Source organism: Rhinopithecus bieti, unplaced genomic scaffold, assembly GCF_001698545.2.
Source record: "Rhinopithecus bieti isolate Rb0 unplaced genomic scaffold, ASM169854v2 scaffold_19615, whole genome shotgun sequence".
NCBI lineage: Eukaryota > Metazoa > Chordata > Mammalia > Primates > Cercopithecidae > Rhinopithecus > Rhinopithecus bieti.
Window position 1 is genome coordinate 29,371 of NW_016809466.1, and position 16,830 is coordinate 46,200.

Genomic DNA, 16,830 nt, shown 5'->3' on the forward strand with positions numbered 1-16,830 from the left:
AATAAATAAAAGATGGAAAATTTTCCACTTTAGTCATTTCTTTAGACCTTCATTCATTTAGACCCATGCACACTTAAATTTTAGTAAAACTTGATTTTCTTCTGTTAATCTGTCTTATTTCAGTTTAATTCTTAGGCCCAGATCACCAAAGACCCTAAGAATGTAGAGGAGAATTTTTTCCTCCCCAATAATAGCATGGCATACAGCATAGATCCCCACTTGTTTAGGTCAACTTTAATGGCTTTCAAAAAGCTTTCTATGACATTCTTCGTAAAGGTCATGCAGGCCAGGCGAGGTAGCTCATGCCTATAGTCCCACCTACTTGGAAGCCTGAGGTGGGAGGATCACTTGAGCCCAGGAGGTGGAGGCTGCAGTGAGCCACAATCGTGCCACTGTATTTCAGCCTGGATGACAGAGCAAGATCCTGTCTATAAGCTTTTTCTTTTTTAAGTAATGCATATTTCAGCTCAAACTTATTCCATGGTAATACACACACACACACACACACACACACACACACACACACACACACGTGTGTATGTATATATGTATGACTGCAAATGATATCTGTTGTATTTTACATATTGAAGGAAGTATCTTATTGAAAATATTATAAATTTGTGTCAATGTTGCTACTGCTCAAAACCCATTTCAGAACTGGTAATCTACTTACATTCAAAATGAGTGGGGTAGCCGGGCATGGTGGCTCACGCCTGTAGTCCCAACACTTTAGGAACCTGAAGTGCGCAGATCACTTGAGCCAGGAGTCTGAGACCAGCCTGGCCAACATGGCAAAACTCTGTCTCTACTGAAAATACAAAAATTAGCAGGGCATGGTGGCGCATGCCTGTAATCCCAACTACTCGGGAGGCTGAGGCATGAGAATCGCTTGAACCTGGGAGGCAGAGGTTGCAGTGAGCCAAGATCACACCACTACACTCCAGCCTGGGCAACAGAGCAAGAATCTATCTCAAAACAAACAAACAAAACAAACAAAACACACCACAAAGGAGTCACCCAGAAGGAGGGTGATGGGAAGACACATAGGGGAACGCCAGAACAGAGGCAAAGATTGGAGTGATGGGTCTTAGATTAATCATGGTCTTTATCGCCTGTACTTTATCATGCTTTGACATTTTTTAATGTTTATTTTACGTTTGTGTAGAGACAGGGTCTCACTCTGCCAGGCTGGAGTGCAGTGATGCAATTATATTAGGTTGATCCAAAAGTAATCGTGGTTTTTGCCATTACTTTTATTGTATTTATTTATTTGAGACAGGGTCTTACTCTGTTGCCCAGGCTGGAGTGCAGTGGCACAGTCTCACCTCACTGCAACCTCCACCTCCTGGGTTCAAGTGATTCTCCTGACTCAGCCTCCCAAATAGCTGGGAGTACAGGTGTGTGCCACCATGCCCAGTTAATTTTTGTATTTTTAATAAAGATAGGGTTTCACCATGTTGGTCAGGCTGGTCTCGAGCTCCTGGCCTCAAGTGATCCACCTGCCTTGGCCTCCGAAAGTGCTGAGATTACAGGTATGAGCCACCGTGCCTGGCCTGCCATTACTTTTAATTAAAATTTGTATTATGGTTGATTGATTTCCTAGGTTCATTCATACGTTTTGTTTTGTTTTGTTTTGTTTTGTTTGAGACAGGGTCTGGCTCTGTTACCAAAGCTGGAGTGCAGTGGTGCAGTTATAGCTCACTGCAGCCTTGAGCTTCTGGGCTCGAGTGATCCTCCTGCCTCAGCCTCCTGAGTAGCTGGGACTACAGGCATGCACCACCACACTCAGCTAATTTTTAATTTTTGTTGTTGTTGTTGTTGTAATACTGGTGTTTTGCCATGTTGCCCAGTGCTGGCCTCAAGTGGGTCTCCTGCCTCAGCCTCCCAAGGGGCTGGGATTACAGGTGTGGGTCACTGTGCCCAGACTGCCTTGACATCCTGAGGCCTTGCTGATCCAAGAGAGACTGCCCCTCTCTGGGCCACAAATTCCTAAACTATTAACTTCTAATTAGAGTGCTTCCAATTTTTGTAGAGTAATATTGAATTCTTGTTCTATTACTATGGAAAGATTTAGAACTGCCCTTTCCATCATATAATTTCCAATGCCTGGAAAAAAGGATCTCAATAGTGAAAATAACTTAGAATTGTAATGCACAAGTGGGTTTTCCATGGTGTCATATCTAATATGTTTATGTAGTATTACTTTGTGTATAAAAGAGCCCAAGTGTGTGATTTGGCTGGCATTTAAGATGATACCTGGTGACAGAAGGTGTTGGGTATCCAAGTCTACATTGACCTGACCCATTTAGGTGAGAACCTTTATATAATCTGTTGCCACATAAGATAAAAAGAGCAGTGTTGTTCGCAGATAAGGTCAGAGTGGAACTCATGACCCACCAGGTTGGGGGCTGGTGTCTTGTCACCTATCATGTAGGCATCTGCACACGTCCATCTTCCATGTCTCTTTGTCAGTCTGTAGGAGAAGAATGGGATGCAAAATACCTGATATAGGAGGCCCGCAGTTTGGCCTTTGCATGTATGTGGCTTGGTTTTGTCATGTGACCAAGTTCATCCAGATTTTGGGTCTACCCATATTTAATGTCTGGTGTTTGGCAGTCTAATGAAGAGAGCAGATGAGCTATGCCATGTTACACACAGGAGGATTGTGAGCTTACTGTAACATCTGGTGATACGGCAAGTATTTGTACCATAAGAGTCAGTGCCAGAACCTTCTATAACCTTCATGGGAGGCTTGAGGATACCACCTGTGGAACCAAATCACAGGATTCAACTGTAATATCATCTTGCTATGTCACCTATAAATCATTCAGCACCATACTTGTTTTTAAAACAAAAGGAACGTGTTCTTTTCTCTGTGTGTGTGTGTGGGTGGTTTTTTTTTTTTTTTTTTTTTTTTTTTGAGACAGGGTCTTGCTCTGTTGCCCAGGCTGAAGTGCAGTGGTGTGATCACAGCCCACTGCGTTCTTCACCTCCCAGGCTGAAGCGATTCTTCCACCTCAGCCTCTTGAGTAGCTGGGACCACAGTTGCCCACCACACCCTACTAATTTTTTGTGTATTTTGTGTAGAGACAGGGTTTCACCATGTTGCCCAGGCTGGTCTCAAACTCCTGAGCTTAAGCAATCCGCCCACCTCCGCCTGCCACAGTGCTGAGATTACAGGCTTGAGCCACCGTACCTGGCAAATTTCCTTCTAATGACTACCTGAGCACAGGACAGACCTTGAGCTTCCATAGAGGTTTGTCCATGTCCAATTAATCCATCAGAAGAAGTAAAGTGATGTTGTTTTCTCAGTTGTGAATGCCACACCTTGTCACATACCCAGTTTTCATACTTGGCCCACTGAGTTCTGGCATTGGCAGGAATGAAAACTGGTTCAAGTTCTTCTGCATGATCTAGATGTTGACATAACCAGCAATCAGATTAATTAAAGTGGACAGGATTTGGAGAGTTGGTGTAACGGGGTGTCATTTCTGTTTTTGACCTGTTGAGAAAACAGTAAGGGTTCCTAAGAATGAGACACAATCTGAAAGAGAACCCAGAGTGGAGGATCAGAGGGAGAATCAGAGGACAGGATTGACGCAATCAATTTCCAGTCAGCTTTTAACAAATGGCCAGAGAAAAGGAGGCTTCATTAAAAGGAAGAGGTTCTTTTGGCTTTTGTTTTTTGGACAAGATGTCCCAATGTGAGAAAATAGGTAGAAGTGAAGTTTCTTGATCCATGATCTTGAGAAAAGCTATCTACTTTAAAATGTCATCTGCTTCTGAGGCCTGGGAACCAGTCTGGGAAATGGTTACCTCAAGGTCACCTGTAGGGAGGGTCTTCCAGTTGTCCTCAGGGTGCTGATCTGGGTCTAGCTTGGTGTGATTCACAGGAATCCAGGAGGACTTTTCCCTAACTTGATGGCAGTGTAGGTGGTTAGCAGTATAGCCAGGCATTGCTTCATGACAGGGATGCATTCTGAGAAATGCATCATTAGGTACTTTTGTCGTGTAGACATCACAGAGTGTACTTACACAGACCTAGATGATATAGTCTACTACACACCTAAGCTATATTGTGTGGTTCACCTGCTCCCCGGCTACAAACCCATACAGTGTGTTAGTGTACTGAATACCATACACAGTGTAGCACACTGATAAGTATTTTCTTTTACTTATATCTTGTAGTGTAGGATTTATCACAAAATGTTACTGCCCAGTGCATTTTTGCAAACTAACAATTCACTGAGAGTATTAACATTCACATATGTAATTAGAGTTTACAAATGTACCAAACTTTGGGTAACAAACACTTTAAACTTATATTTTAGACATTCAGTAAGCCCCTTCTCCCCCTCCCCAAAGCCCCTTCTCCCCCCTCCCCAAAGCCCCTTCTCCCCGCTCCCCAAACTGTTTGATTGCAAAGAAGCACAATGGGTTAACTGTGGCAAAACATAAGAAATAAGGCAGGGGAGGCAGACGCTGACTTGAGAACATAAGAATATCCAAACAATTTTGTCAATATCAAAAGACAAAATCTAAACATCTTTTATAATATAAAACAAATCCATTTAGTTAAGTACTAATTAGGTGAAATAACATTATAGGGTATATAACATTTATTTTCTCTACATAAATTTGCTTATCTTAAATTTATTTATTTTTTATTTTTATTTTTACCTGAGACGGAGTCTCGCTCTGTCACTCAGGCTGGAGTGCAGTGGCACGATCTCAGCTCACGGCAACCTCCACCTCCCGGGTTCAAGCAATTCTCCCGCCTCAGCCTCCTGAATAGCTAGGATTACAGGTGTGAGCCACCATGCCCGGCAAAGTTTTGTATTTTTAGTAGAGACAGGGTTTCACCACGTTGGCCAGGCTGGTCTCCAACTCCTGACCTCATGATCCACCCGCCTCAGCCTCTCAAAGTGCTGGGATTACAGGTGTGAGTCACTATGCCTGGCTGCACATCTTAAATTTAATGTGAAACATCATGTTTCAACTTCTTGACATATAGTTTTTGGTGAGTTTAGATGTAATGGAATTAATATTTAAATCGACTTCAAAGATCTTAGCAAGTTTGTATTTGGTTATCGTTGCTTTAAGTCTTTAATGCTTTTCTTTATTTATTGGACTAAGCCAATTTTAGAAACAAAATCCACAACGAACACACACACAATGCCGATGTTTCTGAAAAAACTAAGTAATATTATCTTTTATATATCATTCAAATAGTGGTTGTGGTTAAACAAACAAGCAAACAAACACATTACTGCAACTCATATATGATAAACTTACAGAAAGCAACATTTTAGAAGTTCCATCTGGTGTGTTTGCACTGTAAGAAAATAAATCTGGATGTGAGTAAGATGTGCTTGACTGAATAAATGAAATCCCCTGCTAGCACTGGGCTATGTTCCAGAGCAGTGCATTTGTCCTAATATATTGTGTCAGGAATGTATGTTCACAATCCACCAGCTGCAGTTTTCATTTACTAAGAAATGAAAGCAGGCCGGGCACGGTGGCTCAAGCCTGTGATCCCAGCACTTTGGGAGGCCGAGACGGGCAGATCACGAGGTCAGGAGATCGAGACCATCCTGGCTAACCCGGTGAAACCCCGTCTCTACTAAAAAAAATACAAAAAACTAGCTGGGCGAGGTGGCGGGCACCTGTAGTCCCAGCTACTCGGGAGGCTGAGGCAGGAGAATGGCATAAACCCGGGAGGCGGAGTTTGCAGTGAGCTGAGATCCGGCCACTGCACTCCAGCCTGGACGACAGAGCGAGACTCCGTCTCAAAAAAAAAAAAAAAAAAAAAAGAAATGAAAGTAATTAATCCTAGTCCATCCACTCCTTCCTCCCTGATTTTACCATCTTCGCTTTGAGGTCGGCACTTTGTGCCCAGGATTGTGGCAATGCATGCTTACTAAAAATGTATCCACTGATAGCAGAATAATTGTACTAAATTAATAAAGGAAGAGTGTCTTCGTGTAGAAAACAGAGCACTAAATTATAATTTTACAGTCGCAACACAAGCTCCAGCTCTTCCTAGACACAGTGGAGCAACCTGGGTCCACTCATTTGTCTGGGGACCATAAGCCTCCACTGTATTCAGGTATGCCTGTCCATCATACTTCCCAATGGCATATAACTTATCACCAAGTAAACAGACCCCCACTTCATCTCTGCTGATGCTCACTGATTCTACTATAGTCTACATGTCTGTTTTGGGATCAGATGTCTCCACACGGTCAGAGTCTGGAAGTCAAGTTGGATGCAAGAGCATCGTGTTCCCCTGTAGCATACAGCAGTCCACTCCAGGTCGTTACTCCTATGCCACCTCTCCTTTTGACATCCGTGCACATAGTGTACATGTTGGGGTGATCAGGCCCAACACCAGGCCATGGGGCCTACAAAGTCCGGTGTGGTCAAAGGAATAAGAAAAGACAAGTTAGAAGTGCATAAAATGGGTCCGGGGGCCAGCGCTAGATTGGAGGCGCAAAGGCCCCAAGCTCTGGGAGCCCACACTATTTATTGGTGATCAAACAAAGAAGCAGGTGGTAAGGACATGAGTGTAAACAGGTGAGGGCATGAGGACGTGGGGGTAGAAAGCTAGTGATGCATGAGACCAGCCTGGCTAACATGGTGAAACCCCGTCTCTACTAAAAATACAAAAAATTACCTGGTTGTGGTGGCAGGCGCCTATAATCCCAGCTACTTGCGAGGCTGAGGCAGGAGAATTGCTTGAACCTGGGAGGCGGAGTTTGCAGTGAGCTGAGATCTGCACCATTGCACTCCAGCCTGGGAGGCAGAGCGAGACTCTGTCTCAAAACAAATAAACAAAAACTTACAACATGCTTTTAGAACCTGCAAAAGCCGAAGAAGGCAAGTTGTAGATAGCAGGCACTGAGTATTATCTTCTTTTAATTCAAGATGGCTTGTATAAGCATATTGGATCAAGGACCATGATGAATTTGGTTCTACACCTTCCATTTTTATGTCCTCTTGCCTTGCTTCTGTGACATCATTAGTAAACATGGCAGCAAAATAGTCTGAGCCAGAGGAGAGCACCAGTCTGTGAGCTGGAATTCGCAATCACCAGCAACAAAAATTACATGGCACAACTGTTTATGTCTCAAATAGTTTTCCATTTTTTAAAATGCTTGTTCGGCATAATAAAGGGCTTGGAAAAATTCATGATGAACACGGTTCCATTGTATGACAGGATGATAACATCTGACTATCACTAGAAGTCTGTGTCAGGCTCCGGAGACTGCTGGGAGTCATGGCGGGCCGGGGTGGAGAAGTGGGGTAGGTGAGGGCAGAGAGTGATGCTCGCATGCCCCCAACCCCTTCCTGGCAGCCTCACCTCCGGCACTGGCGGCCCCAAGCTAGCCAATCCTGATCCATCAGGCGGCTCCAGGCGGTGGGAGCGGGGTCAGAGTCCTCAGGTGGCCCCACAGGGGGCGGGTGAGTGGATGGGGGTCCAGACTGGCTCACCCATCAGTCCCGACACTGCGCAATTGGCTGCCCACCCAGCCCACACAATGATTGTTTTTGTATCTAAACATAGAAAAGCTACAGTAAAAATATGGTATTATAATTCTTTTTTTTTTTTTTTTTTTTTTTTTTTTTTTTTTTTTGACAGGATCTCACTTGTTGCCCTGGTTGGAGTGCAATAGCTCGATCACAGCTCACTGCAGCCTTGACTTCCCTGGGCTCAGGTGAATCTCTCACCTCAGCCTTCCAAGTAGCTGGGACTACAGGCGTGCATCACCATGACTGGTTTATTTTGTATTTTTTGTAGAGACAGGGTTTCACCATGTTGCCCAGACTGGTCTCAAACTCCTGGGCTCAAATGATCCACCCACCTCTGCCTACCAAAGTGCTGGGATGACAGGTGTGGTGGCTCACCGACATTGTAATCTTATGGGGACACCATTGTATATTTGGTACATCGTTGACTGAAACATTGGTGACAGTGCATGCTTTCTTCTAAAAACCTTGATTTACACCTAATCTCCTGGTCAAAAAGCACGGCAAGACTTGTTAGTTGGCAGAAGCTATGCCCTTTTTACCTGTTGATTTATATGCTCCAGGATTACTAGTTAGTTCCTTTATGTAGCTGTCATAGCATTGCACTGTTCACTTAAGAAGTCCCCACAGTCGGCCAGGCGCGGTGGCTCAAGCCTGTAATCCCAGCACTTTGGGAGGCCGAGACGGGCGGATCACGAGGTCAGGAGATCAAGACCATCCTGGCTAACATGGTGAAACCCCGTCTCTACTAAAAAATATAAAAAACTAGCCAGGCGAGATGGCAGGCGCCTGTAGTCCCAGCTACTTGAGAGGCTGAGGCAGGAGAATGACATGAACCCAGGAGGCGGAGTTTGTAGTGAGCCGAGATCGTTCAATCACTTGAACCTGGGAGGTAGACATTGCAGTGAGCCGGGATTGTGCCACTGCACTCCAGCCTGGGCGACAGAGCAAGACTCCGTCTCAAAAAAAAAAAAAAAAAAAAAAAGAAGTCCCCACAATCCAGGGATCACTCAATCCAGGAATGAAAGGATTAGAGATGCCAATAGGCAAAGGGCAACCAAGCACTATTCAAAAGAAGCTAATCCATGCCTCCCATTTGCAGCATTCTAAACTTTATAAGAGGTAAAGGCAAGAGGTAATGCTTTTCCTCCCTTCAATTCAGTTTCCTGACAGATTTTTCCTAAAGTCTTTTTTTGAGACAGAGTCTCACTCTGTCACCCAGGCTGGAGTGCAGTGGCACAATCCCGGCTCACTGCAACGTCTACCTCCCAGGTTCAAGTGATTCTCCTGCCTCAGCCTCCCGAGTAGCTGGGATTACAGGGGTGTGCCGCCATGCCCAGCTAATTTTTGTATTTTTAGTAGAGACAGCCTTCCCCATGTTGGCCAGGCTGGTCTCGAATTCCTGACCTCAGGTGATCTGCCCACCTGGGCCTCCTACAGTGCTGGGATTACAGGTGTGAGCCCCAGCACCCAGCCTGTTGAATATAAAAATGCTCTAGGAATAAATGCTTGGTGCCACAAAGTAAAACCAGCACTCAGGCAAAAGTTTTCTCTGCAAGGCAATTTACTTCTGTAGAAGGGTGCCAGTCAAATCAATCAAGATTGCAAGAGCACACTGAACAAAGGAGAGCAGGGAGTTTTTATCTCTGATGCATAGTCCTTACCTCTGTGTCACTCCAATGGGCTGGGGTTGGACTGCACAATCTGAGCTGATCCGATTGGCTATTTGCAAATATTTTTCTAAATATGGAAGGGAAGGGGGATGTGAGGTACAGTGGTGAACCGTGTAAGACATGCAGTTTTGGGGGAACAACAGGTGCAGGTAACCAAGGCAACAGATGTGAGTTATTGATGACGGCTGATGGGAAGGGGGTAGGCTGTTTTACAGTAACTAGGGGCAAGAAGGAACAGGAAAGTTGAGTTTGAGAACAAAGGACAAGGAAGTTAGCAGACTAAATCTTTGAAGAGAAACTCAGAGAAATTCATTGTATCTTACAAGTCCTCCCTTTTAATTTTCTTACGATTCTTTCTCTTCAAACTTTTTAAACATGTCTTGGCTTTGCTGTTCAATTTGATCTTCTAAAAGGAAAAGCTTACTTGAATAAAGTGGAGGAGAACTAAGGGAGGCTTTAGTAAGTGCTGTTTGTATAATCCTTTGTAGTAGCCCACGGATGCATGGTATGACACAACACCTAACAAGAATGAGTACACTTGGCCGGGCGCGGTGGCTCAAGCCTGTAATCCCAGCACTTTGGGAGGCCGAGACGGGCGGATCACGAGGTCAGGAGATCGAGACCATCCTGGCTAACACGGTGAAACCCCGTCTCTACTAAAAAAATACAAAAAACTAGCCGGGCGAGGTGGCGGGCGCCTGTAGTCCCAGCTACTGGGGAGGCTGAGGCAGGAGAATGGCGTAAACCCGGGAGGTGGAGTTTGCAGTAAGCTGAGATCTGGCCACTGCACTCCAGCCTGGGTGACAGAGCGAGACTCCTTCTCAAAAAAAAAAAAAAAGAGTGAGTACACCTATTGCGATTGCAAGAGACATAAGAATTGAGGCTATGATTCCTTTCCATTTACTGAACCAGTTTCCTAGTCATCCTGAAATAGGGTCATTGACTCCAGAATTTTTAGCTAATTCATTGGATAAAGCAGTAAGTCCTTGTAAGGCCTTTGTTATGCTCCCATCGGGTGCAGTGTTGTTTGGGATGAAGGTACAACATTGGGTCTTAATCATAACACAGACTCCACCTTTTTCAGCTAATAACATGTCTAGAGCTATTCTGTTTTCCCAAGCCATTTGGCTATTAGGCCCTAATTGGTTGGCTATTCCTTTGATAGCATCCCTCATGTAATTAATAAACCACTACTGATTATTATAGATGTAATTTATCCAAGCTATATTTTATTAATAGTTGCCTGTGGAAATATGGATTCAAATCTGGCAGCGATTTGGTCATGGGCTTTGAATCTGTCAGGGATTCCTTGGGGGACCCTAATGACATACATGTAAACTTGGGAGTCAAAGGACCCATAAGGGGCTTCTCTTATTTTTTGGTGTTGTAGTTTTTCTTTCTCAGGTTGATGAAATACCAGGGTGAAAGGGATAGCCAGTTGGACAAGAGCACAAGTGCCTCTCCAGTTACTTGGCAGAGTGTCCAGTAAGGGTTCACCACAATACTACCGTACATCCACTTGAAGATGACTAAGGGTAGACTGATGAGTAAACTCTTGGAAGGGCTTGAGCTCACTACATCCTGTTAAGCTTCCAAGGAACACCAAATTCTCCCCCTGTCGTGTGAGAGACGAGGTGAAATTGATGTTGGGAGACGGAAGCTGGATGGCCCTCGAGGGCTGACCCACAGGGTGTTAAACTTCAGGATATGACAGAGAGAGAGGCAGCACAACTTGTTGCCTCTGGCTGTGGAATCCTGGAAAAGAGCTGTCTGGTCGACTGAAGGACCATCCTAGTGGAAAAGGGATCATCTGGGCCTCTGGTCTGCTGTGTGCAGAAGCATAACAATTGCTTTTGTTCAATGTGCGGGCAGAATATTGAATCCATTCCAACCAGGTATTTACATCTTGATACCCTGTTTCAGCTGCTGGAGTTTGTCTTAGATCCTTCACTTCTACAATATTTACCTTGGCATTGTTTTGGGGCAGGGTAGAAGGTTTAGAAGGAGAAGGAGAAGAGGGGTCAATAAAGTGTTATTTTAAAGAAGGCTATAGGGTCGTATCCATTGACCTCTGTTCCTAAGCCATAAAAACGTTCTAAAGGGTGTGAAGGGTTGGTGGAGGTAGGGGCGTTAATAGGGACAGTTACTGGGTTACAATGGTAAGGTTGACAGTCAGAGGTGGTGGTTCCTTTGGTAAGGTGGAGGTAAGATTTTAGGTTAGTACAGCCTTCTGGGGAGGTCCCACCGTGTTCACTGGTAGTCAGGATGACATTTGCCCATTGAGAACATATCTCCTAACTTTGGGTGCCTTGGTACCCCCTCCATGAACAAAGTGGAGGGTCAGTGGCTTCTCTGAAGGGGTAAAGGTATTTTTCTAAAGTAGAGACATACCTGTGCCATTGTTCATCCTCCTCACAAGGTACAACAAGTGTAACAAGGCAAGCATCAAAAGTAATGATTTGGGGTGAGTCTGGCTTAGTTACATTGATAACAAGGTCAGCAATAGAATGAGGAAAGAAGAAAGGGTAATAGTGTAGATAAAAGAGAGTTGAATTTTTCCTAACCTTAGTTTGAGGGGGGTTTTCCCTTGGATAATGGCCCACGACTTCAGGGTTGGCAGTGCTTTCTTGACTCAGGTGTGACGGGTCCATCTTTCCTTGCTGTTTGGACTGCAGTTTCAGTGGTTAGAAGAATGAGGCCGGCTCCTCAGGCTGGTGTTGATGTACTGGGAACTCTAGGGGCAGCGCCCATACTGGAAAATTTGAAGCTGTGAAGGAAGAGAAAGTGGAAGATAAGCCAAGTATGTAGGAATGTTGTCCGTGGATTGTTTTGAGAGGTAGTTTGGATTCTTACTACGGGAATAAGAGGATAGAAGACATTTGATCTATGGCAAACAAGTCTTTAGACTTGTTTGGCTAAGGGTATAAATTAAACTTTGTGCTATACATAGCTTGGGGTCTTTAATGAGTCCCCCAGTATAGGTGGGATAGGACTTCCTTCATAAGAGGTTTGAATAACACTTCTCTGAGTTCTCTTTAGTGCCTACAGGAGAAACGGCAGCCTGTTCCACTTATCTTATTTGCTAGGTTATTTTGAACGACAGGCTTTTCTGGTGCCTGGGGACATGGACAATAGCTATTTCTTCTTTTCCGGTAACCGGTTATTTAACACTTGGGTGATTAACTCCTCATGAACAAAGCTTTAACCTTTACTATGAATTCAGTTTGAAATTTTCTAAATGTATGAGTTACGGTAAAGGCATATTTAGAATCAGTATAGATCACTATAGATGGTTCTTTTTCTGGTCCTGCAGGTACTTTAAAGCTTGACTAAGTGCAAACAGCTTACAAATTTGGGTAGACTAGTTATTAAACAATTTTTTTCACTTTATTTCTCTAGGAACTTCTCTATTCATTACTGAACACTCGTTGTGTCCTTTATCCCTTAATCACTCTCAAAGCGGGTTTCTCTTAAGTTTGACTAGATGTTTGTATGGTAATCAGGTAAATCCAAACATGTGTGCTTTCTTTTTAGATTTGGATCTCTTGTTAAGAAACCTGCTAGGTTAAGTGAATTATCAGTAGCTAATGTTAGACCATCCTTTTTAACAGAAGAGCCTCATACTTATACACATGTAATACTTTTCTGGTGGTACATTTTAATACAAGTGACTTTAAAGAATCAAAGTTCTTTTCTGGTGGATATTTTTACCCTTAACACTGGCCTGACCACAATAAATGCTAGTGGATATACCAGCTGAAAGATTATCTACTACTTGCTTAGGAAACTTAGCTGCAGGGATGCCTAATTGCTTGGAGCCATGGCTGAAGCCCCGTACTACTTGGCCCTGGCAAAAGTAAGGCAGGTGTCTGCTTGGGGCATAGGGTGTGGCCTGGCCCGCGTGTCCCACAGAGCCACTGTCGATATGGTGCCGGGACCCTGGGCCAGCCGGGGGGCAGGAGTATGGGTTTGCCTCTCATGGAGGGGGCACTATGGGCCGGATAATGCCGACAACATGTTGTGGCGGATCTTTGATGTTGCTGGCCCAGCAAAAGCCATCTGGTGAATCAGGAGCTTGGTGTCCTTTCTGGAGGGGGACTTACGCAGGGCCTGAGGGGAAGGGTAGGGGATACTAGGTGGGGGACTAGGGGAAGGTTTCGGGATATTAGGTGGAGGATGGTCTAGGGGATCCTGTGTGCTGTTCTCTTTGCCAGGATCCCCTGAGCCCCTTTCTTCACTGTCTTTACAGTAGGGGCAGGTGCATAAGGGAAAAGACCCCCGATGCTCTTTGCCTCCAATAAAGAGGTCTTATGCTCCAACAAAGAGCATAGTCCAGTTCTTCTTTAGAAACTGGGCTTTTATTATTCGCATGTTGAATTAAAAGTTAACATAGTATATCCTTAGTCAACCCAAACTTTGGCCAGAACATTGAGGCATTAAGGATAGGTCTTTGAGTCCAAATAGAACAGCAATATTTTATCATTTGTTGCTTTTTCTTATGTTTAGTTCTTATCTTTCCAACATTTTAGCATGAGACCTAAGGAGCTGTCAGGTAGTATATCTTTGTTACTATTCTTATCTTTTTTTCATGAGACCTAGGGACTATCAGGTGGTATATCTTTGTTATGATTCTTATCCTTTTTGCTTGTAATATTTCCCATATTGGGTCTTGGCTAGGTGCAATCCCTTGTATTAAGAATTTCTTGCCTAGCAGGGGCTTGCTGTGGCTCAACCCTTCATATTAAGGATTTCTTGCCTATTTGGGGGGTTCCTTGTGGCTCAACTCCTTGTATTAGGGGGTATCTTGCCTATCCTTCACTGGAAGCTTTACTAAGTCTCAATTCTCACATATTAGAGATGTCTTGCCTATCCTTTAACCCCACCTGCTGAAGGCTCCTTGAATCCTTCTTTCACTTTGTCCACTCTGGCCGCTTCCCTTGCAGGAATATTTCAGGTCCCTCTTAGCATTAAGGTGGGTCAGTATAAACTCCTGAGGGGACCCCTGGAGGGCCACCCTAAGGTCACCTATGAGGTGACCACAGAACCGCAGATTAGACTCACTCACTCCACACAGCAGTAGTGCTTGTTTGCACTTTCGACCTTCAGAATGCCCTGACCTCCCCCGACCACCAAGGAAGTACTTTGTTGCCCCTGTGACATTTCCTACCTTGGTCTGTGCACAGAGTTTACCTGGTCACCGCAGTATTGCAAGCCTTTCCTCCCCACATTGCTGAGAGTCCGGGTTTATTCATCCAAACGGGTGGGTCTCGATCTCCCATCCCTGAGTCCACCATAAAGGGGCAGTGCGACACATCTCCCCTGGGTGGGGTGACCAAAGACCCCTTCCCAAAGAAGAAAGGGGATCCCAGAGGAGCCCCCAGAAATGTTGGATACAAAAATGCTCTAGGAATAAATGCTTGGTGCCACAAAGTGAAACCAGCACTCAGACAAAAGTTTTCTCAGCAAGGCAATTTACTTCTGCAGAGGGGTGCCACTCATGTCAATCAAGATCATAAGAGCACATCAAACAAAGGAGAGCAAGGGTTTTTTTTTTTTTTATCTCTGACACATAGTCCTTACCTCTATGTCACTCCCCCATGGGCTGGGGTCAGACTGCACAATCTGAGCTGACCCGATTAGCTATTTGTAAATATTGTTCTAAATATGGAAGGGAAGGGGGGCGTGAGGTACAGTGGTGAAGAGTGTGAGACATGCAGTTCTGGGGGAACAATGGGTGCAGGTAACCAAGGGAACAGATGTGAGTTATTGATTAGAGTTGATGGAAGGGAGTAGGCTGTTTTTTGTTTTGTTTTGTTTTGTTTTGAGATGGAGTATTGCTCTTGTTGCCCAGGCTGGAGTGCAATGGCACAATCTCGGCTCACCGCAATCTCCGCCTCTCAGATGCAAGTGATTCTCCTGCCTCAGCCTCTCTAGTGGCTGGGATTACAGGCATGTGCCACCACACCTGGCTAATTTTGTATTTTCAATAGAGACGAGGTTTCTCCGTGTTGGTCAGGCTGGTCTCAAACTCCCGACCTCAGGTAATCCACCCACCTCAGCCTCCCAAAGTACTGGGATTATAGGTGTGAACCACTGCACCAGGCAGGAGTAGGCTGTTTTACAGTAACTAGGGGCAAGGAGGAACAAGAAAGTTAAGTTTGAGAACAAAGGACAAGGAAGTCAGCAACCTAAATCTTTGAAGAGAAACTCAGAGAAATTCATTGTGTCTTACATGGCCTAATGTCCTTTTTACGTCTAGATTTTTACATTTCACTTGAGCTGAGGATTGGGGGTGGTATGGGGTGTGAAATTTTAATGAGTACCCCAAAGGAGGTTTTTTTTGCAATCAAATTGTTTATTTCTGCTATAAAATGAGTTCCTTGGTCTGACTTAATCTATAACAGAAAGCCAAAATGAGGAATAATCTCAGTTATTAATTTCTTTTTTTTTTTTGTTTCAGACAGAGTCTCACACTGTCACCCAGGCTGGAGTGCAGTGGTGCGATCTCAGCTCATTGCAACCTCCACCTTCCAGGTTCAAGCAATTCTCCTTGCCTCAGCCTCCCAAGTAGCTGGGATTACAGGAGCCCATCACCATGCCCGGCTGATTTTTTTGTATTTTTAGTAGAGATGGGGTTTCACTATGTTGGCCAGGCTGGTCTCAAAATCCTGACATCGTGATCTGCCCACCTCAGCCTTCCAAAGTGCTGGGATTACAGGTGTGAGCCTCCATGGCCAGCTGAGTTATTAATTTCTTCACCAGTGTTGTGGCATTAGTACATCCAGTCCAATGGCATTCAATCCATCCACTAAACATTCAGATAGTAACCAAATAGTGGGGATGCCCTAAAGTCAGAGGTAAATCAATGAAATCCATTTGGAGTCCTACAAGGGGCAGTGTGGGCCTTGGAGGACTCCCCAAGGAATGCTGGTTTCCTCCAGAGATTCCATGAGATTTAGAAGTTGTGCACTGGGAAACAGTGTGGCCAGAAGTTTTGTGAATGCCAGGGCGAATTAATTATATTTTAGTTCCTTAGCTATCCTCCATCTCCATATGTCCCATTTGATAAGTGCAAGCCAAAAGGTCAAAAGAAAGGAAGCCACGGAAAGTCTATTCGGTCCAATGTATCATCTGTCTGGTAATTATTTGCTGTCCTTTTGAATTCATTTGTCTTTTTCAGATTGTGGGGCATTTGCCTGGTGATACTAACAATAATCAATAATATCAGTCAGGGATAAAGACACAGATAAATTGCATGGAAAAAGGATGCAGGGGGATCCATTTCTGGCTGTGTATTTTGCAGCCTTGTCAGCCCTATCGTTCCCTAGAGATATAGCATCAGGGCCAGGTGTGGTGGCTCACACCTGTAATCCCAGCATTTTGGGAGGCTGAGGTGGGTGGATCACAAGGTCAGGAAATCAAGATCAACCAAGACAACATGGTGAAACCCCGTCTCTACTAAAAATACAAAAATTAGCTGGGTGTGGTGGCATGTGCCTGTAATCCCAGCTACTCGGGAGGCTGAAGTAGAAGAATCGCTTGGACTCAGGAGGTGGAGGTTGTGGTGAGCCAAGATCGTGCCACTGCACTCCAGCCTGGCAGGAAAGCGAGACTCAATCTCAAAAAA

At 44.6% G+C, this 16,830-nt stretch overlaps 1 long non-coding RNA gene across 1 annotated transcript; it reads right to left on the bottom strand.

Moving 5' to 3' along the window:
• Positions 1–9,194: 9,194 nt before the first annotated feature.
• LOC108540432 (uncharacterized) lies at positions 9,195–14,681 on the bottom strand. The gene is made up of 3 exons (XR_001888665.1): positions 14,087–14,681; positions 11,768–11,970; positions 9,195–9,270 (listed from the first exon to the last, which is right to left on the bottom strand). It is a non-coding gene; the product is annotated as an uncharacterized LOC108540432 (long non-coding RNA).
• Between the last annotated feature and the right edge of the window lie 2,149 nt (positions 14,682–16,830).